At 54.4% G+C, this 22440-nt stretch overlaps 3 long non-coding RNA genes across 3 annotated transcripts; all 3 read left to right on the top strand.

Moving 5' to 3' along the window:
• Positions 1–15033: 15033 nt before the first annotated feature.
• Positions 15034–17202, top strand: LOC139807729 (uncharacterized). The gene is made up of 2 exons (XR_011730662.1): positions 15034–15873; positions 16047–17202. It is a non-coding gene; the product is annotated as an uncharacterized lncRNA (long non-coding RNA).
• Positions 17203–18598: 1396 nt separating this feature from the next.
• On the top strand, positions 18599–19919 carry LOC139807763 (uncharacterized). The gene is made up of 2 exons (XR_011730674.1): positions 18599–19430; positions 19607–19919. It is a non-coding gene; the product is annotated as an uncharacterized lncRNA (long non-coding RNA).
• A 974-nt stretch (positions 19920–20893) lies between these two features.
• On the top strand, positions 20894–21995 carry LOC139807762 (uncharacterized). The gene is made up of 2 exons (XR_011730673.1): positions 20894–21500; positions 21683–21995. It is a non-coding gene; the product is annotated as an uncharacterized lncRNA (long non-coding RNA).
• The last annotated feature ends 445 nt before the right edge of the window (positions 21996–22440 follow it).

Here is a 22440-nt window from a genome sequence, read left to right as displayed (position 1 = left end):
TTTGTGTCTGCTAAGTGAACAAACCACAGCTAATTAAGCCCCATAACAATAGGACATTATACAAATGAGTCCTGCCTCCTTAAAAAGCACAGCTGGGGACAAGTGCAGTTATTCATGCTGTGCCCCCCCAGAATCATGGGGTGACAAGGCTCTGCAGCAAGGTTGGGAGCTCCCTTGTGCCCTAACAGAGAGGCCAAGAAAGATCTTTGTTATTGTTGGGTTTTTTGCCAGAGAAAAAACACACACAGACACACACACAGAGGCAAAGAGCACGAATGCTCTCCCTCTGCCTCCCTGGGGAGCACTCAGCAGTCACTCCCAGGGAGGGATGGATGGGGTAGATGCTGTTGTGCTCTCAGCAGGCTCTGCTGGCAGCACCTCCCACGGTGGCAGCTTGGGAAGCTGGTGGCAGCTCTGACACAGTCTGCCAGCTGCAGAAGTGGAAGTGTTGGCAAAATCACTTTTGGATTCCTGGGGGAGCAAATGTCACTCCATTCAACCCTGCGGTCTGAAAGAGTCTAGAAATGCAAAGGGAAAATTAAAACAAAATACAAGATTTCACCTAGTTCTGATGCAAAGTTAAACTAAGCTTCATAGGTTCTGCCAGCAACCATGATTTTGGCACAAGCACTGCAACCCAGGTGAGTGTATTACCAGTGTACTTTCTCCAGAGAAGACCTGGAACTTGCCAAGGCACAAATGCTCTGCCTTTTAATACCACCTTAAGTATCCACAACATCGTTCCTACTGCTAGAAGTCTGGCAGAAAAGGACAGAAACAAAATGGAGTAACCAAGTAAATGCAAAAGCCAGCCAGTGAATGGCCATGGGAGAGGTGGTGGAGGCAGAGGTGTCTGAATTTACACTCATTGCTGAAGCCTGCTCTGTGTTGGCTCAGGTTGGAAGGGACTGTCCTGTGTAGTTGCATTGAGGACTCAGGGAGCATTGGGGTTTTTTTAAGATTTGCATGCTGATTTTAAGCCAGTTCTGTAGTTTCCAGGCTGGATGATTTGTGGCAGAATCCCCAGTGGCCATGCAGAGCTGTGTCTCCTCCCCTTCTTCTCTTGCTCCTGAGGGCAGCTTAACTAATTCACCTGAAAGATTATTTATTTGGCAGTAAAAGCCACAGATAAAACACAGCTGCCTAATGAAGACAGGTTGGTAAGTCTGGCTCATTTTTAATTTTAATGTTGCATGTAATCTCCATTCTGGTCTATGGACTTGTCAGTGGTTTTACAACTTCTGATTATATGTGTGCAGCAAGCAGAGACTTACTGTGAAAGAGCTGGGAGAGCAGCATTAACAAGTGCCTCTGGGGAATCCAGCTGAAGGAGCCAAGGATTTGTCTACAGCATCATTGCAACGACAGAAAGAAGCTCAGCAAGCATAGTGGTGTGGTGTCCTCTTCACAACCTACCTGTCTATTTTTTAAAGGCAGTCAAGTAGCTCTGGGCCTTAGACAGAAGGGAAGAGGAGACCTCTGCTTCACCACCCATGGGGAGAGGGACTCTTTGCTGAAGGGCAACTGTTACAGAAGTGAAGTGGAGGGGCAGTGTCAAGCCTCCAGTCACATTTGCAATCCTGGGCTCCCTACCACTGCCCAACTCCCCATCCTCAAGGCTACCTCCACCAGTGAAGTCTCCCATCAGCAAGAAGCAAAGCAGCCACCTCTCCAGAGCACTGTCCTGCCAGGAAAGGCCTCCAGAGTCATTCACTTCCTTCCATCACACAGGCTGAGTGTTAAAGAGCTTACAGATTTGAGAGTAAATCTATTTGGAGGCTATTCTATTTGGGATTTACTGACAGAAAGATGGATACAGAGAAAGCAGTTTCCTTTCTGGCGTGAATAGATGCAAGCATAAAAGGGCATGCACATAAAAGCTGAGTTTGGAGACCCATGACCTCAGCTGCCTTGCATGACTTGCTCTCCTGCCTGCAGAAGCCCCAGGCACTGCTTCTCTCGTGCCATGAAGGATGCTCTCCTCCACACAGCCTTTCTGCAGCTGCTGGGCTGCAGTGGGCAGCTGCCCTTCCTCCTGCCAGGGAAGAGAACTCCCTGAGGAATGCCTGGGGAGTGCAGAGGCTCTTGGGGATAACACCACCACAGCCTGAGGGGGGTTGGATGTTGTCTTACAGCTGGAGACTTGGGAAAGAAAGGTGAACTTTGCTCCAGGGGCAGTTTCAACAACCCTGAAAGGTTTGCATTCCTCATGGCTGAGGCAGGAGGTACTCCAGCTTTTATGGAGAGAAGAAGTGGGACCAGGTGGCAGATCTCAGAGACTTATCCCTGTCCTCCATCACTTTGACCCTCCCAGGACCCAGAACACATGAGTTGGGAAGGTGGCCATAAAAGGTGCTTTAGACCCTCCAGTCCCACAGCCCTGTGGGCTCTTTGCTGGTGCTGGGCCCCTTTATCTTCCTGGGGAAATGGTAACTGCAGTGCAAAGAGTGCTTGGGGAAAGTCCAGAGGCATCAACCCCCAGTGAGAGAGGAGTGGTCTCATTCCCCTGGCTCCCCTCCAGGGACCAGCATGTCAGCCACACAAGATGCTTCGTGCATGAAGTGCAGAAACTGCCACCAGCTGTGGAGCTGATGAAAACTAGCCCAGCCATCAACAAACCTTCCTCTGGAGATGGCTGACTCAGATGCTGCTCTGCCCCCCAGGAGTCCCCTGTCATGTAGGCCCTGTCACTTCCATGTCACAGGATTAGCCAGGAGGGTTTTCTGCTGTCTGAGTTTGACCTTCTAAGGATGTTCAGAATCTTTCAGCATCTGGCCCACTAGGGATGTGACATGCTTCACAGATGTGCAGGACAGCAGGCACAGAGCAACACAGACTTTGTTTCCCCTTCTTCCTTACCATCTCTTCCCAGGGACTGAAGACCTGAAGTCTACCTGGCTCCTCCCTGATCCAGCAGGAACAGCAAACAGTTTGCAACCAAGCAGACATCAGGGCCTGCCTTTGCTGCTGGATTCCCACAGCATCCCTACCCATGCACTTCCTCCTGGCTGCTGCATAAGGGGCCTGAAAACACAGAACCTCTATGCAAATCTGACATTTAATTTGGACATGAGAGTTTAATGAGGCTGTGGAGATTCTGCCACTCACAGCCTCCACATCCTGTGACCTGCAGTCACATTCCCTGCTACATTCCCTGCTACACATGGATGGATGCACAGCCACGTGCATGTGCTCCCCAGCAAGATCCACCCTTTCCAGAGCAGTTGCTCCCAATTTCCTTTTCTGTCCATGGCTCCTCTCAGGTGTCTGGGGCCATGGGACAAATGTGAGGGCTGTGATCTGCGGTAGCCACATCTGGTCTTCCCAAAAGTATCTCAGCTTCACATGAAAGGCACCCCTAGAGAGTAGACCTGAACTGTAACAAATTAAAGCATAATTAATCTGCCTCCTCAGCTGCAACAGCCTGAGATCAGTGTATTGCTGAGAGCCCCAAACACAGTGTGCATTGGTCCTGAAGAGGGCAACAAGGAATGAGCTATCAGGGCCTCTGAAGAATCCTTAAAGCTCCCAGTGGAGAAGAAAACAAATAATCAAATGACAAAGCTCAAGCGAAACATCCAGCAAGGATATACTCCTTTGTGCCACCTGCCTGAATGCAAAAGCCTCCTCCAGCTCCCAGCACAGAAACTTCCCAGTCTTTTTATTTGAAGAGGATTGTGGAGCTGGCATTCAGTAAATGAATTGCCACTCCAAACAGCTGAGCTGCCCTTGTGCAGACAGAGCACCTTGCTGGGGCTGCAGGAGCTGCAGGGCAGGGCTGGTCTGACAGGTACAGCCAGGTTTCCTTCTTCAGCAGCCTTCTTCCCTCCCACGTTACAGCCACAGCACTGCTTCTCTGGCAACTGAAATAATAGGACTCACTTTCTCTCCTTTCCTGGGAGCAGAACAGAACAGTAAGTGTCACTGCCCTTTGATGGTGGTTTATTTAAAACCAAGGTACTCCCCAGAGCCCCTTTCTGCCACAGTGACCACAGGGCTGATGCCCCAGCATCACCAAAGTCAAGGAAAGTGATCTGCAAGCCCCAGCTCTAAGTGTACCACATTTAATTGCCAAGGAATATGAGCTGGGGAGAGGCTGTGCAGGTGGTGAAGCCACAGGGAGCTCCAGTCTGGGGCTGGAAGAGGGGCATGTGAGCTGGGCCAGGGCAGGAGATCAGCAGGAAGAGGCAGGGACATGGGACATGAACTCTCTTCAGCATGAGCAGGTTCCAGGATGAAATATTAATGCCAGAGTCCTGAGAAGGCAGCAAGCAGCAGTGTCTAGGCCACTTGGCCATGAATAAAAGATGGTCCTGAAAATGGGGAAGAGCAGCAAATTAATTAATTGAAGCAAAAGTCTCTCCACTCTCATTAATAAACAAGCCTGGAATCATCCCACATGCAGCTCATCTTGGGGAACATTCAGGAGCACAGAGTGGAGCAGGATAGGACAGGGAGGATCTTCTCTCAGTAACCTGTGGTCTCCCACTGTCCTGCTGGGCCTCCGAGCTCAAGTTCAGGTCCTGATTCAGCTCCCCATCCTGTCTACCCTGCTGAAACAGCCCAGCTCTGAGCCAGACCCTGGGGCCCAGCCAGCCAGCAGGAGGACAGTGCCCTCTTGCAGGGGGGCAGGGGGAGGGCTCAGAGTTGCTCCTGCCTACAAGAGAAGACAATCCATTTTCTCTTCATTCAGAACTGGGAACCTTCTGGGTGCTGCTCGTTGGCAGCCCAAGACTTATCCCTTATGCCACACCAGTTGACTGGAAAGGGAGCAGTGGGGGCTGTTGCAGAGGCAGAGCCACCCTCAGCACCAAGAGACGACTCAGATCTCCTCTTCTGAAGCTCTGCCCATAAATTATAGATTTTAAGCAGTGTTTGTTTAAAATATTCAGCTTGCCACTTAAAAAAGAATACTCACACACACCCCAGGAATGAGGAGAAAGAGAGGGGGTGGGAGTTGTGTTCCCTCTTGGAGGAGGGGGAGGGAAGCAGACAGGAGAGAGGTGTTTCCTCGACTCATCAGGCAGCATCCCTCCCGGTGGATGTGCAGTCGGACACGTGAGACACCTGCACTGCAGCTCTGCCTGCCTCTCCCTCCAGCCTGCAGCTCAGACCCAGCAGAGGTTGCAGGAGCAACAACCTCTGTGTTTGTCACCCTGCATCCCTTCGGTGTGCAGGTCATCCCTCCGAGTCTGCAGGACAGCCTTGTGTTTGCAAAATCAGAGCAAAGACAGCTCGGACTCTCCAAGGGCAGGAAGGAGGCGAGGAGGCAGGAAAACATCCCCCCTCTGCACCCCTTCCCCTCCCCTTACCTAAAAGTACCAGCATTGATTAAAAATTCAGCTCTTAAGCTGATGTGGCCGAGGGGCAAATCTGTAAAAGGAGAGATGCAGGGAGCACTAGCTGAGATATTTCTTATCAATGAAAAATGCTCCTCCATCTCTGCTCTGGGCACATCCCAGCCCGTCAGTCAGCAGAGCCGGTAATGCCGCCTGATGGTGAGGAAGAGGCAGGGCCCTGCTGCGGCAGAAAGGGATTTATCCTCTAGGCTGCAGCACCTCACAGGCTGGGACAGGCTCTCGCTGTCTTCTGGGATGGATTTGACCTCCCGCCCAGGGCAGGGCAGTGGGTGAGCAGCCATGCAGGGTCTGGACCTTGCCCATAGGAGGATGAGAAAGTTCGCCTTTACCTAAAGCAGCACAGCATCAGAGCGAGCTACTGGAAAGGGGACTCAATGGTCTTAGAGGTCTTTTCCAACCTTAATGATTCTATGATCCAAATACTGGCTGCCCCACACCTTCTGTGATTTTAAAAGCTGGATCTTCTGAGCTGCCAGTCAGAAGCTGGTGGGATCTCCCTGTAATCTGATGTAGCCAGGACCACCAGCCCATGGACACTCTGCCTTTCCTTCCTGCCACTTGGGTGATGCTCCGGGCTCAGCCTCCCTCCTGGAGATACCTTCAAGCAAAGATAACTTCAAGCAAAGATACCTCCAAGCAAAGATACCTCCTTCTAAAGGGTCCAGTCCTGCAGGCAGTGTGTCCAGCACCTGAGGGAGGGTCCCTTTAGCCTCTCAACACAGCATGAACAGACCTAACCCCCTGGAAACACACCTGAGCCCAGCTCCCCTCTCTGACCCTATCAGGGCTGTGTTTCTTGCTGTCCCTCCCAGGAGACAGTGACCATTCTGGCAAGCTGTGCATTCTATTTTTAACAAATTAGCCTTGAACTCCATTTGCATGGATAAATATAACGTCAGCCACTCTGCCAAGCCATTTTTCTCTTGGTTAACACATTCATCCAAGCTGCTCTATTTGTCTTTCCTCCACAGACTCATATTCTTCTGGATTCATTTTGTCAAACAAATTGCACAAGCTGGACTGCCCATTTACCCAGTGCTGTTTGATTACAGGGGTTATTTATGAAACAGCAAGACATATGGCATTAAGCTTCTTAATAATAATAATAATGAGAGAAAAGAAAAGGGGAAAACACTGGAAGAGAGGAGGGGGGAAAACGTTTTTTTATTACAGACAAAAGCTGCTGCCATGGGTGATAAATTCCAGACACTTTTTCCAGTTGCTCTCGTGCTGCTGGCATGATGGATGGCACAGCACACAGCTCTGCTGTGGGAGTGTGGCCCAGGGGTGCAAGGAGAGGAGGGAAATGCTGGAGTGTTCACACGTGGTGAGGGTGGCTGAGGGGTGAAAATGTTGTAAAAACTGCATCTGCAGCCCAGTGAGAACCCAGGCTCTGTCCTCTCCTCCTACACTGCAACATGTACAATTTCCAGGCAGCACTCAGGCTGCCCAAGATATTTAATTTCTGTACTACTCAGCTACTTTTGGACATCCTCCCCCCTCATCTCTCTGATTTAGTCAGTTCTTCCCAAGAAGTTTTGGAGCCACTCTGTTCACCTGGGCAGAAGCACCTTGTGCTTTATCCCTTCATCTCTGATGGGTCTTCCCTGCCCCAAAAAGGAAAACACACCAAGCTTGCAGTGAGCTTCAGTTTCTGGAAATAATTCCTTAGCAGCCCAGACTCCCCTTACAGGGAAGACCCTGGGATAAAAAAGCTTGAACACTGGGATGAAAGACTTTCCCCTGGCAGGTGCAAATGATTCTGCAGGACTTGTGGCACTTTCTGCTCAGCTGGCAGGGACCTGGGGCTGCCAGGCAGGCAGAGTTAATCAGGCCTTGTTTGCTATTACAATGAACTCCTGCATTTCATGGCCTGCATCCTAAACCTGCTTTCTAATTCCCCAAAGGAGAGGGATTTACACTTCCAATTTTATGTCTAGTTAGTTAATGGCCCATTACTGTCAAAAGGATCAGTAGCTAGAAGTTAAATCCTAAAGGATTTACAATAAGGAGAAAGAAGAAAGAAGTCTTTTCTAAGCAGAGCATAGAGGGAACAGAGAGGGGTGTTTGCAGGTCCTCAGTGCTGTGACATTGGTGACAGCTCTAGAACAAGAGCTGAGATAACACTGCAGGCTGCAGGATTTGGCCCCTAAACCATTGGCCAGTAATGCTGAGTGACTTTGAAAGCTGCAGCTTCCACAATGTCGCCAGTAAGAGGCAAAACAAGAAAGTATTCAGCACACTCAGCATCACTTAGGGATGTTGTGTTCTGTTAAACTGCATGGGACAACAGGTGGCCAATATTTTGTCCAACTCTGGCCTGCCTTCCATTAATGCCACTGGCAGAAGGATCACAAGCTGTGCTGTGGGTAGAAAATCGCAGTCCTTGTAGCAGTCAACCAAAGGCTCAGAAAAACCCAAAAAATTTTTGCTAGACCGGAACGGGTTTGCCTTGTTCCTATCAAATTCTTCCCCCCTCCCCACCAAGAGACACAGTAAAGTCTCCACTTCCTTGGCAAGGTAAAGGCTTTTGTGCAGTATACACAAGCCTTCTGATAGCTGAAAATGTCCATCTGCTGCTGATCCTGTCCCCTGGGATTCATGGTGTTGCTGCTGTCAGAGCAGAGGTATTAAAGCAGCTACACTGAAAGGTCTGTCACTCTTACAGAGCTTGCTGGGCAGGGGTTTGTAACCTTCCTGTGAAAACTCACTCCAGGCTGATGCAGGGCAAACAAGGTCCTCATGCCCCCTGAGCAGGGAAGTGTTATTTTCTTTTTATTTTGCAAATAAGGAAACAGTTTTTTCCACTGCCCAAAGCTTCTCTGAGCTGTAAATGGTGCCAAAGAGACAGAGTTTGGCTACATGGGTGACAGGAGAATATTTAAGTTGTCAAAGAACAGGAATTAATTGTGTTTAGCAAGGAAGTGACAGGGAGGCAGGGTAGCTTGAGCTGCAGCCAGCACACTGCAACTCAGGTCTAGAAACATCAAGGCAGATCCAGGGTCCTTCCTACCCAAGAAACCTCACCAAAACCAGGGAAAACTGCAACACTACACTAGATCCCACAAGATGATTCCAGAAAAAGTCTGGAGAAGAAGAAGAATTAGAAGAATTTTCACTGAAAAGGTAATTAATAGTGAAACAGACTGTACAAGGAGGTGGCTGAATCACCATCCCTGGAGGCGTTTAAAAGAAGTGTGGATGTGGCTGAAGCACTGGACTTGGGTTAATTGGCTGGATTAGATTATTTTAAAGGTCTTTTCCAACCAGAAAGATTGTGTGATTTTGTGAAAGGGCAATGCTGCCCTCTGGTGCTCCCTCCCAGGGTTAACCAGTGCTCCCCACAGCTACACAGGGCTGGAAGCTGGGGATGCTACCATGCTGCTCCCCCGCATCCCTCCATACAGGGAAATTGACCTGTACTGTCCAGTTGTAGCATTGAGGGAGCTGTAGCACCCTCGGCTCCCTAAAACACTGCACTGGAAACAGACCTGACTGCTACACTGCCTGGTCCAATAACACAGACTCTCTTTTCCATAGAAAACCATGAAATTCAGCAGCCAGGTGCAAGGGGTTGTGCTCAGGCACAGCTGAGCAGGGTTAGGGAGATGTTTTCTTCCCCTGTTAGACTCTTTTCAGCTGTTTTTTTTTTTTCATATTTTTCCCTACCTGCACAGGAAGGGTGGAGAAAAGGGGATTCTTAATAAATCGATTTTTTAATAAATCACCAAGGAGACCACTGCAAAGTAGCAATAACTTCCTGTTCACACACTAAGAGTGACAATGTTTTTGCATATAAAGGGCTTAAATACGTTGGTTTTTTAAATTTTTTTTTTTAAGAATTCAACTCCAAATGATGCAAATGCAAGGCTTAATTGATTTTCTCAAGACATGAAGCTGGGCTGTCTGCTGTTAAATGCCCCCAAGTGTTGCCAATGAGTGCTCCCCAAGTGTTGCCAATGCGTGCTCCTGCCCCCAGTACCGCAGGATTGCAATTAGGATCCCTATAAATAGCTTTCCACCACACTTGCAAAGGTTTTTGCTTGTCCTGTGGTCTGGTGTGAGGAAGCTGAGAGGTCCCTGATATGCCCAATATCCCAAAAAAGCAAAGCTAAGGTGGGTACAGATATTTGACTGGAAGTGGGGTGTAAATGTTTTTGAAAAGAGGGAGCATTCCTGAAATATTTTTGCTGCTGTAGACTTTGTAAGTGAGTACATTTTGCCAAAAGGGTTACCTTGGGCGGGTAGGATATTCATAGAGTTTTTTCCACCTCTGAGCTAACAATTACAACAGTGAGGGAGCACCTGTGAGACGAGGTGGCCCTGCAAGCGTTGGGATGATAAGGGAGTATATGGAGATGGTGCTTGGAGCTCAGCTTAGCTTGGGAAAAGCAGTGCCCGCTGTTAAAAGGAAAGGAAAAGCGGTGTGGCCAGGACGTTGATGGAAGGAGAAGGCGTGTGGGTGTCACAGGAGTGAGGGACAGAGCGGGGACGAGTGCCAGGATGCAAGGGGACGGAGCTGGTGAGCAGGCTGGGCTTCCGTCCAGAGCTTAGGAAGTGTATGCAGAACAGTCCTGTGCAGAGGGGTGCCCTGAGGAAGCTGCGTGTCGCTGAGGAGGCTGTGAGTGTGCCAGGAGATGGCTGAGGCGGCGACAGCAGCGTCACCAAACCCTCTGAGGGAGCCTGAGGCACCTGAGGTTTTCCCGCCGCGCCGGGGGCTGCGCATGCGCACTGCGTTTCCCGCCGAGGTAGGGGGCGGTGCTCGTTACCTCAGGTGCCGTGAGCTCTCGCCCACCCCTCGCCTCAGATGCAGACGGCGCTGGGGTTGCGACGGAGGTGGCTGCCGAGCTGATCTGATGCTCACCGAAAGAAAGGCTCGTCCCCACTCGAGGAGAAGAGCAAGCCCCACGCGAGGTTGTGCTTAAATAACGTGTCTTATTTAGTCGCCCCCGGCGGAGTTTGGGTCCGGAGGTCTTTGCCTCAGGACACCACCGCGTTTCAGTGCATTTGGTGAGAGAAAGGATGAGGTAAATCAGGAGGGACAGAATGAGTTTTATAAGGTGAAGCTGAAGTAACTTGAAAAGGACAGAGGGGGGTATTTTTTGTTTCTAATCTAAGGTAATCTTTAGGGACCAAGTTGGACGTTTTGGAGGGAAAAGTTGAGGGAAGTTAGAAGAGACGTGGTATTTCTGAAATAAAATATGATTCCTGAGGTGAATTTCTATCAAATACAAAGTAATCTCTAGGGGCCAAGATGGACGTTTTGGAGGGAAAAGCTGAGGTAAGTTAGAAGAGAGAGGTGGTATTTTTGAAATAAAGTGTGATTCCTGAGGTAAATTTGTATCAAATAAGAGGTAACTTCTGGAAGCCAAGATGGACGTTTTGGAGGGAAAAGCTGAGGGGAGTTACAAGAGACGTGATATTTTTTAAATAAAATGTGATTCCTGAGGTAAATTTGTATCAAGAGGTAACCTCTGGGAGCCAAGATGGATGATTTGGAGGGAAAAGCTGAGGTAAGTTAGAAGAGACAGGTGGTCCTTTTGAAAGAAAATGAGATGACTGAGGTAAATTAAAGTGTCTGGCGTTTGAGGTTTGAATATGGATTAATTTACAGGGGGAAAATTATATTTTCTGAGGGAAAACTTGGGTATCTGTATATATAAATATATATTATAAATATAATTATAAATATATTATAATATAATATATATTTATTATATAACTATAATATATTATAAATATAAATATATTATAAATATATACATATTTATATATATAAATATATATATATAAAACATATATATATATACATATATATATAAAAACTTGAGCTATATTTGGGTATAGCTAGAAGAAAACATGTCGTGTTTTCTGACAAAAAGTTCCAGAATAACTTATGTGAAACAGGTGACATTTTTAGCTGAAAAGGTGTGGAAGCAGAATGGTTGATGAAACCATTTTTGTAGGAAAATATCAACTAACATAGACATCACAGAGGTTGAATTTTCAAAGAAATATCTAAAGTACTTTAAAGGGTACCCACCAGGGAATCTTTAAGGAAGCTCTGGGCTGTGTTAGAAAAGACAAGTTGACCATTATCAAGGGAAAAGCTTAGGATCCTTATGGGAGATGGAAACTCTGTTTTGAGGGGAAAGATAGAGCAAACTGGGATGATAATAAAAGCTCCTAATAGCAGATGAGTTATTAGAGAAATATTAAGAATGATTAGGCTGGGATGATAATATTTCAAGACACAACCCAAGGACCACAGGGGGCAACACAGGCACAATTTCTGTTTAAAAACCTATGACAAAGCAATATGAAAAAATGAATATTTTAATAGGTCATGCTGAATGAGAGTTCTGAAATAGTGTAGTTGATTGTTCACCCCAAGAAGAGTGCTTTTCCATGGAAAATAATAAAAAAAAAAAATTCTACTTCATATAGCTGTGAAAAACGCAACAGAGAATAACAGAAGTGCTATAAGATAGTCTTCCTGGGGACCCAGGTGTGTGGATGTGGAAATTCTCAGCCTTAAAATTGTCTTTCTTACACCAGCTGCTGGAGAACAAACAACAACCATTGTAGGTTGCAGCAGAGCCAGACTGACCAAGAAGAACAAAGGCACCAGGATGAAAAGGGCTAGAGAGAAAGGAACCCTGGGCAAAAAGACCACATGATCAAAACGAGGATGATCCCGTAAGAGCATGGCGGGCACCTTTGGGGTGCCCTGGCCGCCTTTGTGCTGGGCGACCTCCCTGTAAGCAGGGCTGGGTCTTTGCTTTTGCTGTTGTTGGCCTTTTTGGCCTCTTGCTCCTTTGGCTGTGCGGAGCGAGTGGCAACCCTGTAAGGAGGGAGAGAGCCACGGTCTCTGCACCCGAGGGGGAGAAAGGGAGCTTGCCGGACCCCCGGGCCCCCCCGTAAGGTGGGGAGGGCCCTTTCCCTGGCCCCCTCTTCTGGCTCAGTATGGCTTTGTGCCTGCTGGTGGCCTGGCCAGTTTGACCCCCTGGAGTCAGAGTGGGTCACAGCCTTTTTCCCTTGGTGTACTCAGTGTAGCCCCTTGGCATGTTGAGGCCCCTTTGGCTTCCATGCTGCCCCTATAGCAGCTCTGAGGCTCTCCTCTCCTGATCGGTGGTAGGGTTGTCTCCCCAGACATTGGCTGCGCCAGGCTCGTTCTCCCTTATGGGAACTTGTGTTTGTGTGAATTGTCCTTGTCTTTGTGAGCGTGCGGAGTGTGTGAGTGTTTCCTTTAGGCCCTTTTTAAAATCGCTGCAGTCTAGCTGCAACTTCCCTGCGGGGAGAGCCTGGGCTCTGTGCAGTAACAGGGGGGTCCCCTCTGAACCCGTGACCGGAGGGAGGGTCCAGGCTTGCCCCTTTAATTGGAAGGACAGAGCGAAGGCGCTTAATTGTGGCGCAGGCAGGGTGACCCACCTGTAGTCAGGGCTTGGAGTCTCTGCCTGTGTGGCTGCCTGTCCTGCTGCTGAGCTGCCAGCCCCGTAGTTGTGGTGTGTGTCCCGAGTTGTGGAGCCCTGTGTCCCCAGAGCAGCCCCAGCTGCCTGTAAGCAGGGCTGGGGAGGCTGCTTTATCCATCCATCCATCCGTCAGGAACGAGCCCTCCCTGGCCCTTCAGCGGGTGCAGGTTGAGGAAGAAGCGCTGTGCCGGAGGGCGCAGTCGTCCCGCCTTGGGCGCTGCTGCTTTTGGCTGGGGTAAGCTCCCCGCAGTCGGGGTTTAGGTCTCTCCCTGGGCTCCAGAATAATCAAGAGGTGGTGTTGTGGTGGTGCAGGCAGGAGGGCCAGCCTGTCAGTGGGGTGTCGGCCCGACCTCGTGCTCCTGCGTGGGGCTTTTTGGGTGTGCTGAGGTGAGGGGGAGCACCCTGTAATCAGGGCTGTGCGTGCCCCCTGTGCTCGGCGGGAGGTGCTTGGAGGGACCCCCTGTAACCAGGCGGGTGCCCCTGTGCCCGGCCTTTCATAGGCGTGGGGCCAGGGGGTGTGGGGCGTCGTTCCCCAGGCCTTTGGCCGTGAAGCTCAAGTGCATTGCTGTAGAGTCTCGTTCCTGTTAGTGTGGGGAAAGCCAAGCTCCCTGGCTCCCTGGGTGTGTGTCCACACGCCTGTAAGCAGGCTCTGGGTGTGGGAGCCTTTGTGCTCAGCAGGCAGCCTGTGTGGGGCTAGTGCCCCATTAGCAAAAAGAGAAAGAGAGAAGGAGCCTGTGTTTGGCCCTTGGGACCAGGGCTGGGCTGTAAGTGAGAGCCTGGCCAATGGCCTGACGTCCCGGGCGCTTTGAGATGGAGGCAGCGGCTGGAGAGCCCCGTAAGCCGGGGAGTGCAGACTCCTTGGCCGCTGCTTCTTTGCGTGCCCAGCTGCATTTGCCCAGGGTTCCCGCCTCCGAGCCCCCCTCCAGTCCCAGATGGACCTCGATGGAGCGTCGCTTTGGTGAGCTGAGCTGAGCTGAAGGGGGGGGCTTTGGGGGGGGGGCTGGGATATGGTGCTTCTGTGGCTCGGTGCCTGGCACCTTGGGGAGGTTTCCCTCGGGGCTTTGTGGTTGCTTTTTTCTTCAAGCAGGGGAGTTGGTTCTTCTGCGAGGCCTGAGTGTGTCTTCCTACCTTGGCAGCACGTGGTGCCGAAGAAGGAAGAGCGTCGAGGCAAGAGCATCGAGACAAGAGCGTCAAGAGTGAGGAAGAAGAGGAGCGGCGCTGGGCTGAAGAGGAGGAAGGGGGGGAGAAAGGTGCTCTGGGCAAAGCGATATCTCGGTCAGCAGGGTGACTGTCCCGTAAGAGCATGGCGGGCACCTTTGGGGTGCCCTGGCCGCCTTTGTGCTGGGCGACCTCCCTGTAAGCAGGGCTGGGTCTTTGCTTTTGCTGTTGTTGGCCTTTTTGGCCTCTTGCTCCTTTGGCTGTGCGGAGCGAGTGGCAACCCTGTAAGGAGGGAGAGAGCCACGGTCTCTGCACCCAAGGGGGAGAAAGGGAGCTTGCCGGACCCCCGGGCCCCCCGTAAGGTGGGGAGGGCCCTTTCCCTGGCCCCCTCTTCTGGCTCAGTATGGCTTTGTGCCTGCTGGTGGCCTGGCCAGTTTGACCCCCTGGAGTCAGAGTGGGTCACAGCCTTTTTCCCTTGGTGTACTCAGTGTAGCCCCTTGGCATGTTGAGGCCCCTTTGGCTTCCATGCTGCCCCTATAGCAGCTCTGAGGCTCTCCTCTCCTGATCGGTGGTAGGGTTGTCTCCCCAGACATTGGCTGCGCCGGGCTCGTTCTCCCTTATGGGAACTTGTGTTTGTGTGAATTGTCCTTGTCTTTGTGAGCGTGCGGAGTGTGTGAGTGTTTCCTTTAGGCCCTTTTTAAAATCGCTGCAGTCTAGCTGCAACTTCCCTGCGGGGAGAGCCTGGGCTCTGTGCAGTAACAGGGGGGTCCCCTCTGAACCCGTGACCGGAGGGAGGGTCCAGGCTTGCCCCTTTAATTGGAAGGACAGAGCGAAGGCGCTTAATTGTGGCGCAGGCAGGGTGACCCACCTGTAGTCAGGGCTTGGAGTCTCTGCCTGTGTGGCTGCCTGTCCTGCTGCTGAGCTGCCAGCCCCGTAGTTGTGGTGTGTGTCCCGAGTTGTGGAGCCCTGTGTCCCCAGAGCAGCCCCAGCTGCCTGTAAGCAGGGCTGGGGAGGCTGCTTTATCCATCCATCCATCCATCCATCCGTCAGGAACGAGCCCTCCCTGGCCCTTCAGCGGGTGCAGGTTGAGGAAGAAGCGCTGTGCCGGAGGGCGCAGTCGTCCCGCCTTGGGCGCTGCTGCTTTTGGCTGGGGTGAGCTCCCCGCAGTCGGGGTTTAGGTCTCTCCCTGGGCTCCAGAATAATCAAGAGGTGGTGTTGTGGTGGTGCAGGCAGGAGGGCCAGCCTGTCAGTGGGGTGTCGGCCCGACCTCGTGCTCCTGCGTGGGGCTTTTTGGGTGTGCTGAGGTGAGGGGGAGCACCCTGTAATCAGGGCTGTGCGTGCCCCCTGTGCTCGGCGGGAGGTGCTTGGAGGGACCCCCTGTAACCAGGCGGGTGCCCCTGTGCCCGGCCTTTCATAGGCGTGGGGCCAGGGGGTGTGGGGCGTCGTTCCCCAGGCCTTTGGCCGTGAAGCTCAAGTGCATTGCTGTAGAGTCTCGTTCCTGTTAGTGTGGGGAAAGCCAAGCTCCCTGGCTCCCTGGGTGTGCGTCCACACGCCTGTAAGCAGGCTCTGGGTGTGGGAGCCTTTGTGCTCAGCAGGCAGCCTGTGTGGGGCTAGCGCCCCGTTAGCAAAAAGAGAGAGAGAGAAAGAGAGAAGGAGCCTGTGTTTGGCCCTTGGGACCAGGGCTGGGCTGTAAGTGAGAGCCTGGCCAATGCCCTGACGTCCCGGGCACTTTGAGATGGAGGCAGCGGCTGGAGAGCCCCGTAAGCCGGGGAGTGCAGACTCCTTGGCCGCTGCTTCTTTGCGTGCCCAGCTGCATTTGCCCAGGGTTCCCGCCTCCGAGCCCCCCTCCAGTCCCAGATGGACCTCGATGGAGCGTCGCTTTGGTGAGCTGAGCTGAAGGGGGGGGCTTTGGGGGGGGGGCTGGGATATGGTGCTTCTGTGGCTCGGTGCCTGGCACCTTGGGGAGGTTTCCCTCGGGGCTTTGTGGTTGCTTTTTTCTTCAAGCAGGGGAGTTGGTTCTTCTGCGAGGCCTGAGTGTGTCTTCCTACCTTGGCAGCACGTGGTGCCGAAGAAGGAAGAGCGTCGAGGCAAGAGCATCGAGACAAGAGCGTCAAGAGTGAGGAAGAAGAGGAGCGGCGCTGGGCTGAAGAGGAGGAAGGGGGGGAGAAAGGCGCTCTGGGCAAAGCGATATCTCGGTCAGCAGGGTGACTGTCCCGTAAGAGCATGGCGGGCACCTTTGGGGTGCCCTGGCCGCCTTTGTGCTGGGCGACCTCCCTGTAAGCAGGGCTGGGTCTTTGCTTTTGCTGTTGTTGGCCTTTTTGGCCTCTTGCTCCTTTGGCTGTGCGGAGCGAGTGGCAACCCTGTAAGGAGGGAGAGAGCCACGGTCTCTGCACCCGAGGGGGAGAAAGGGAGCTTGCCGGACCCCCGGGCCCCCCGTAAGGTGGGGAGGGCCCTTTCCCTGGCCCCCTCTTCTGGCTCAGTATGGCTTTGTGCCTGCTGGTGGCCTGGCCAGTTTGACCCCCTGGAGTCAGAGTGGGTCACAGCCTTTTTCCCTTGGTGTACTCAGTGTAGCCCCTTGGCATGTTGAGGCCCCTTTGGCTTCCATGCCGCCCTCAAGCCCTTGCCCACCTTGTAAGCAGAGGAATGCAATTTCCCATTTCCCCTTTTCCTGCCCTGGCGGGTTTGTGCCTGCTGGCAGCCATGTCAGTGTGACAGCGCCGTAGTTGTGGTGTGTGTCCCGAGTTGTGGAGCCCTGTGTCCCCAGAGCAGCCCCAGCTGCCTGTAAGCAGGGCTGGGGAGGCTGCTTTATCCATCCATCCATCCGTCAGGAACGAGCCCTCCCTGGCCCTTCAGCGGGTGCAGGTTGAGGAAGAAGCGCTGTGCCGGAGGGCGCAGTCGTCCCGCCTTGGGCGCTGCTGCTTTTGGCTGGGGTGAGCTCCCCGCAGTCGGGGTTTAGGTCTCTCCCTGGGCTCCAGAATAATCAAGAGGTGGTGTTGTGGTGGTGCAGGCAGGAGGGCCAGCCTGTCAGTGGGGTGTCGGCCCGACCTCGTGCTCCTGCGTGGGGCTTTTTGGGTGTGCTGAGGTGAGGGGGAGCACCCTGTAATCAGGGCTGTGCGTGCCCCCTGTGCTCGGCGGGAGGTGCTTGGAGGGACCCCCTGTAACCAGGCGGGTGCCCCTGTGCCCGGCCTTTCATAGGCGTGGGGCCAGGGGGTGTGGGGCGTCGTTCCCCAGGCCTTTGGCCGTGAAGCTCAAGTGCATTGCTGTAGAGTCTCGTTCCTGTTAGTGTGGGGAAAGCCAAGCTCCCTGGCTCCCTGGGTGTGCGTCCACACGCCTGTAAGCAGGCTCTGGGTGTGGGAGCCTTTGTGCTCAGCAGGCAGCCTGTGTGGGGCTAGCGCCCCGTTAGCAAAAAGAGAGAGAGAGAAAGAGAGAAGGAGCCTGTGTTTGGCCCTTGGGACCAGGGCTGGGCTGTAAGTGAGAGCCTGGCCAATGGCCTGACGTCCCGGGCGCTTTGAGATGGAGGCAGCGGCTGGAGAGCCCCGTAAGCCGGGGAGTGCAGACTCCTTGGCCGCTGCTTCTTTGCGTGCCCAGCTGCATTTGCCCAGGGTTCCCGCCTCCGAGCCCCCCTCCAGTCCCAGATGGACCTCGATGGAGCGTCGCTTTGGTGAGCTGAGCTGAGCTGAAGGGGGAGGCTTTGGGGGGGGGGCTGGGATATGGTGCTTCTGTGGCTCGGTGCCTGGCACCTTGGGGAGGTTTCCCTCGGGGCTTTGTGGTTGCTTTTTTCTTCAAGCAGGGGAGTTGGTTCTTCTGCGAGGCCTGAGTGTGTCTTCCTACCTTGGCAGCACGTGGTGCCGAAGAAGGAAGAGCGTCGAGGCAAGAGCATCGAGACAAGAGCGTCAAGAGTGAGGAAGAAGAGGAGCGGCGCTGGGCTGAAGAGGAGGAAGGGGGGGAGAAAGGCGCTCTGGGCAAAGCGATATCTCGGTCAGCAGGGTGACTGTCCCGTAAGAGCATGGCGGGCACCTTTGGGGTGCCCTGGCCGCCTTTGTGCTGGGCGACCTCCCTGTAAGCAGGGCTGGGTCTTTGCTTTTGCTGTTGTTGGCCTTTTTGGCCTCTTGCTCCTTTGGCTGTGCGGAGCGAGTGGCAACCCTGTAAGGAGGGAGAGAGCCACGGTCTCTGCACCCGAGGGGGAGAAAGGGAGCTTGCCGGACCCCCGGGCCCCCCGTAAGGTGGGGAGGGCCCTTTCCCTGGCCCCCTCTTCTGGCTCAGTATGGCTTTGTGCCTGCTGGTGGCCTGGCCAGTTTGACCCCCTGGAGTCAGAGTGGGTCACAGCCTTTTTCCCTTGGTGTACTCAGTGTAGCCCCTTGGCATGTTGAGGCCCCTTTGGCTTCCATGCCGCCCTCAAGCCCTTGCCCACCTTGTAAGCAGAGGAATGCAATTTCCCATTTCCCCTTTTCCTGCCCTGGCGGGTTTGTGCCTGCTGGCAGCCATGTCAGTGTGACAGCGCCGTAGTTGTGGTGTGTGTCCCGAGTTGTGGAGCCCTGTGTCCCCAGAGCAGCCCCAGCTGCCTGTAAGCAGGGCTGGGGAGGCTGCTTTATCCATCCATCCATCCATCCGTCAGGAACGAGCCCTCCCTGGCCCTTCAGCGGGTGCAGGTTGAGGAAGAAGCGCTGTGCCGGAGGGCGCAGTCGTCCCGCCTTGGGCGCTGCTGCTTTTGGCTGGGGTGAGCTCCCCGCAGTCGGGGTTTAGGTCTCTCCCTGGGCTCCAGAATAATCAAGAGGTGGTGTTGTGGTGGTGCAGGCAGGAGGGCCAGCCTGTCAGTGGGGTGTCGGCCCGACCTCGTGCTCCTGCGTGGGGCTTTTTGGGTGTGCTGAGGTGAGGGGGAGCACCCTGTAATCAGGGCTGTGCGTGCCCCCTGTGCTCGGCGGGAGGTGCTTGGAGGGACCCCCTGTAACCAGGCGGGTGCCCCTGTGCCCGGCCTTTCATAGGCGTGGGGCCAGGGGGTGTGGGGCGTCGTTCCCCAGGCCTTTGGCCGTGAAGCTCAAGTGCATTGCTGTAGAGTCTCGTTCCTGTTAGTGTGGGGAAAGCCAAGCTCCCTGGCTCCCTGGGTGTGCGTCCACACGCCTGTAAGCAGGCTCTGGGTGTGGGAGCCTTTGTGCTCAGCAGGCAGCCTGTGTGGGGCTAGCGCCCCGTTAGCAAAAAGAGAGAGAGAGAAGGAGCCTGTGTTTGGCCCTTGGGACCAGGGCTGGGCTGTAAGTGAGAGCCTGGCCAATGGCCTGACGTCCCGGGCGCTTTGAGATGGAGGCAGCGGCTGGAGAGCCCCGTAAGCCGGGGAGTGCAGACTCCTTGGCCGCTGCTTCTTTGCGTGCCCAGCTGCATTTGCCCAGGGTTCCCGCCTCCGAGCCCCCCTCCAGTCCCAGATGGACCTCGATGGAGCGTCGCTTTGGTGAGCTGAGCTGAGCTGAGCTGAAGGGGGAGGCTTTGGGGGCGGATATGGTGCTTCTGTGGCTCGGTGCCTGGCACCTTGGGGAGGTTTCCCTCGGGGCTTTGGGGTTGCTTTTTTCTTCAAGCAGGGGAGTTGGTTCTTCTACAAGGCCTGAGTGTGTCTTCCTACCTTGGCAGCACGTGGTGCCGAAGAAGGAAGAGCGTCGAGGCAAGAGCATCGAGACAAGAGCGTCAAGAGTGAGGAAGAAGAGGAGCGGCGCTGGGCTGAAGAGGAGGAAGGGGGGGAGAAAGGCGCTCTGGGCAAAGCGATATCTCGGTCAGCAGGGTGACTGTCCCGTAAGAGCATGGCGGGCACCTTTGGGGTGCCCTGGCCGCCTTTGTGCTGGGCGACCTCCCTGTAAGCAGGGCTGGGTCTTTGCTTTTGCTGTTGTTGGCCTTTTTGGCCTCTTGCTCCTTTGGCTGTGCGGAGCGAGTGGCAACCCTGTAAGGAGGGAGAGAGCCACGGTCTCTGCACCCGAGGGGGAGAAAGGGAGCTTGCCGGACCCCCGGGCCCCCCCGTAAGGTGGGGAGGGCCCTTTCCCTGGCCCCCTCTTCTGGCTCAGTATGGCTTTGTGCCTGCTGGTGGCCTGGCCAGTTTGACCCCCTGGAGTCAGAGTGGGTCACAGCCTTTTTCCCTTGGTGTACTCAGTGTAGCCCCTTGGCATGTTGAGGCCCCTTTGGCTTCCATGCTGCCCCTATAGCAGCTCTGAGGCTCTCCTCTCCTGATCGGTGGTAGGGTTGTCTCCCCAGACATTGGCTGCGCCGGGCTCGTTCTCCCTTATGGGAACTTGTGTTTGTGTGAATTGTCCTTGTCTTTGTGAGCGTGCGGAGTGTGTGAGCGTTTCCTTTAGGCCCTTTTAAAAATCGCTGCAGTCTAGCTGCAACTTCCCTGCGGGGAGAGCCTGGGCTCTGTGCAGTAACAGGGGGGTCCCCTCTGAACCCGTGACCGGAGGGAGGGTCCAGGCTTGCCCCTTTAATTGGAAGGACAGAGCGAAGGCGCTTAATTGTGGCGCAGGCAGGGTGACCCACCTGTAGTCAGGGCTTGGAGTCTCTGCCTGTGTGGCTGCCTGTCCTGCTGCTGAGCTGCCAGCCCCATAGCTGTGGTGTGTGTCCCGAGTTTTGGAGCCCTGTGTCCCCAGAGCAGCCCCAGCTGCCTGTAAGCAGGGCTGGGGAGGCTGCTTTATCCATCCATCCATCCATCCGTCAGGAACGAGCCCTCCCTGGCCCTTCAGCGGGTGCAGGTTGAGGAAGAAGCGCTGTGCCGGAGGGCGCAGTCGTCCCGCCTTGGGCGCTGCTGCTTTTGGCTGGGGTGAGCTCCCCGCAGTCGGGGTTTAGGTCTCTCCCTGGGCTCCAGAATAATCAAGAGGTGGTGTTGTGGTGGTGCAGGCAGGAGGGCCAGCCTGTCAGTGGGGTGTCGGCCCGACCTCGTGCTCCTGCGTGGGGCTTTTTGGGTGTGCTGAGGTGAGGGGGAGCACCCTGTAATCAGGGCTGTGCGTGCCCCCTGTGCTCGGCGGGAGGTGCTTGGAGGGACCCCCTGTAACCAGGCGGGTGCCCCTGTGCCCGGCCTTTCATAGGCGTGGGGCCAGGGGGTGTGGGGCGTCGTTCCCCAGGCCTTTGGCCGTGAAGCTCAAGTGCATTGCTGTAGAGTCTCGTTCCTGTTAGTGTGGGGAAAGCCAAGCTCCCTGGCTCCCTGGGTGTGCGTCCACACGCCTGTAAGCAGGCTCTGGGTGTGGGAGCCTTTGTGCTCAGCAGGCAGCCTGTGTGGGGCTAGTGCCCCATTAGCAAAAAGAGAAAGAGAGAAGGAGCCTGTGTTTGGCCCTTGGGACCAGGGCTGGGCTGTAAGTGAGAGCCTGGCCAATGGCCTGACGTCCCGGGCACTTTGAGATGGAGGCAGCGGCTGGAGAGCCCCGTAAGCCGGGGAGTGCAGACTCCTTGGCCGCTGCTTCTTTGCGTGCCCAGCTGCATTTGCCCAGGGTTCCCGCCTCCGAGCCCCCCTCCAGTCCCAGATGGACCTCGATGGAGCGTCGCTTTGGTGAGCTGAGCTGAGCTGAGCTGAAGGGGGAGGCTTTGGGGGGGGTGGGGGATATGGTGCTTCTGTGGCTCGGTGCCTGGCACCTTGGGGAGGTTTCCCTCGGGGCTTTGGGGTTGCTTTTTTCTTGAAGCAGGGGAGTTGGTTCTTCTGCGAGGCCTGAGTGTGTCTTCCTACCTTGGCAGCACGTGGTGCAGAAGAAGGAAGAGCGTCGAGGCAAGAGCATCGAGACAAGAGCGTCAAGAGTGAGGAAGAAGAGGAGCGGCGCTGGGCTGAAGAGGAGGAAGGGGGGGAGAAAGGCGCTCTGGGCAAAGCGATATCTCGGTCAGCAGGGTGACTGTCCCGTAAGAGCATGGCGGGCACCTTTGGGGTGCCCTGGCCGCCTTTGTGCTGGGCGACCTCCCTGTAAGCAGGGCTGGGTCTTTGCTTTTGCTGTTGTTGGCCTTTTTGGCCTCTTGCTCCTTTGGCTGTGCGGAGCGAGTGGCAACCCTGTAAGGAGGGAGAGAGCCACGGTCTCTGCACCCGAGGGGGAGAAAGGGAGCTTGCCGGACCCCCGGGCCCCCCCGTAAGGTGGGGAGGGCCCTTTCCCTGGCCCCCTCTTCTGGCTCAGTATGGCTTTGTGCCTGCTGGTGGCCTGGCCAGTTTGGCCCCCTGGAGTCAGAGTGGGTCACAGCCTTTTTCCCTTGGTGTACTCAGTGTAGCCCCTTGGCATGTTGAGGCCCCTTTGGCTTCCATGCTGCCCCTATAGCAGCTCTGAGGCTCTCCTCTCCTGATCGGTGGTAGGGTTGTCTCCCCAGACATTGGCTGCGCCGGGCTCGTTCTCCCTTATGGGAACTTCTTTTTTCCCCTGTGTGTGCCTGTGTGTGTTTGTCCACGTCTTTGTTGGTATGAGAGCATGACTGAGGTTCCTGTTTAGGCCCCCTACAGTGACTGCAGCGTACTT

Source organism: Heliangelus exortis, chromosome 26 (assembly GCF_036169615.1).
Source record: "Heliangelus exortis chromosome 26, bHelExo1.hap1, whole genome shotgun sequence".
Classification (NCBI taxonomy): Eukaryota; Metazoa; Chordata; class Aves; order Apodiformes; family Trochilidae; genus Heliangelus; species Heliangelus exortis.
The sequence above is the reverse complement of the archived record's forward strand: the minus strand, read 5'-3'. Positions and strand labels throughout refer to the sequence as shown.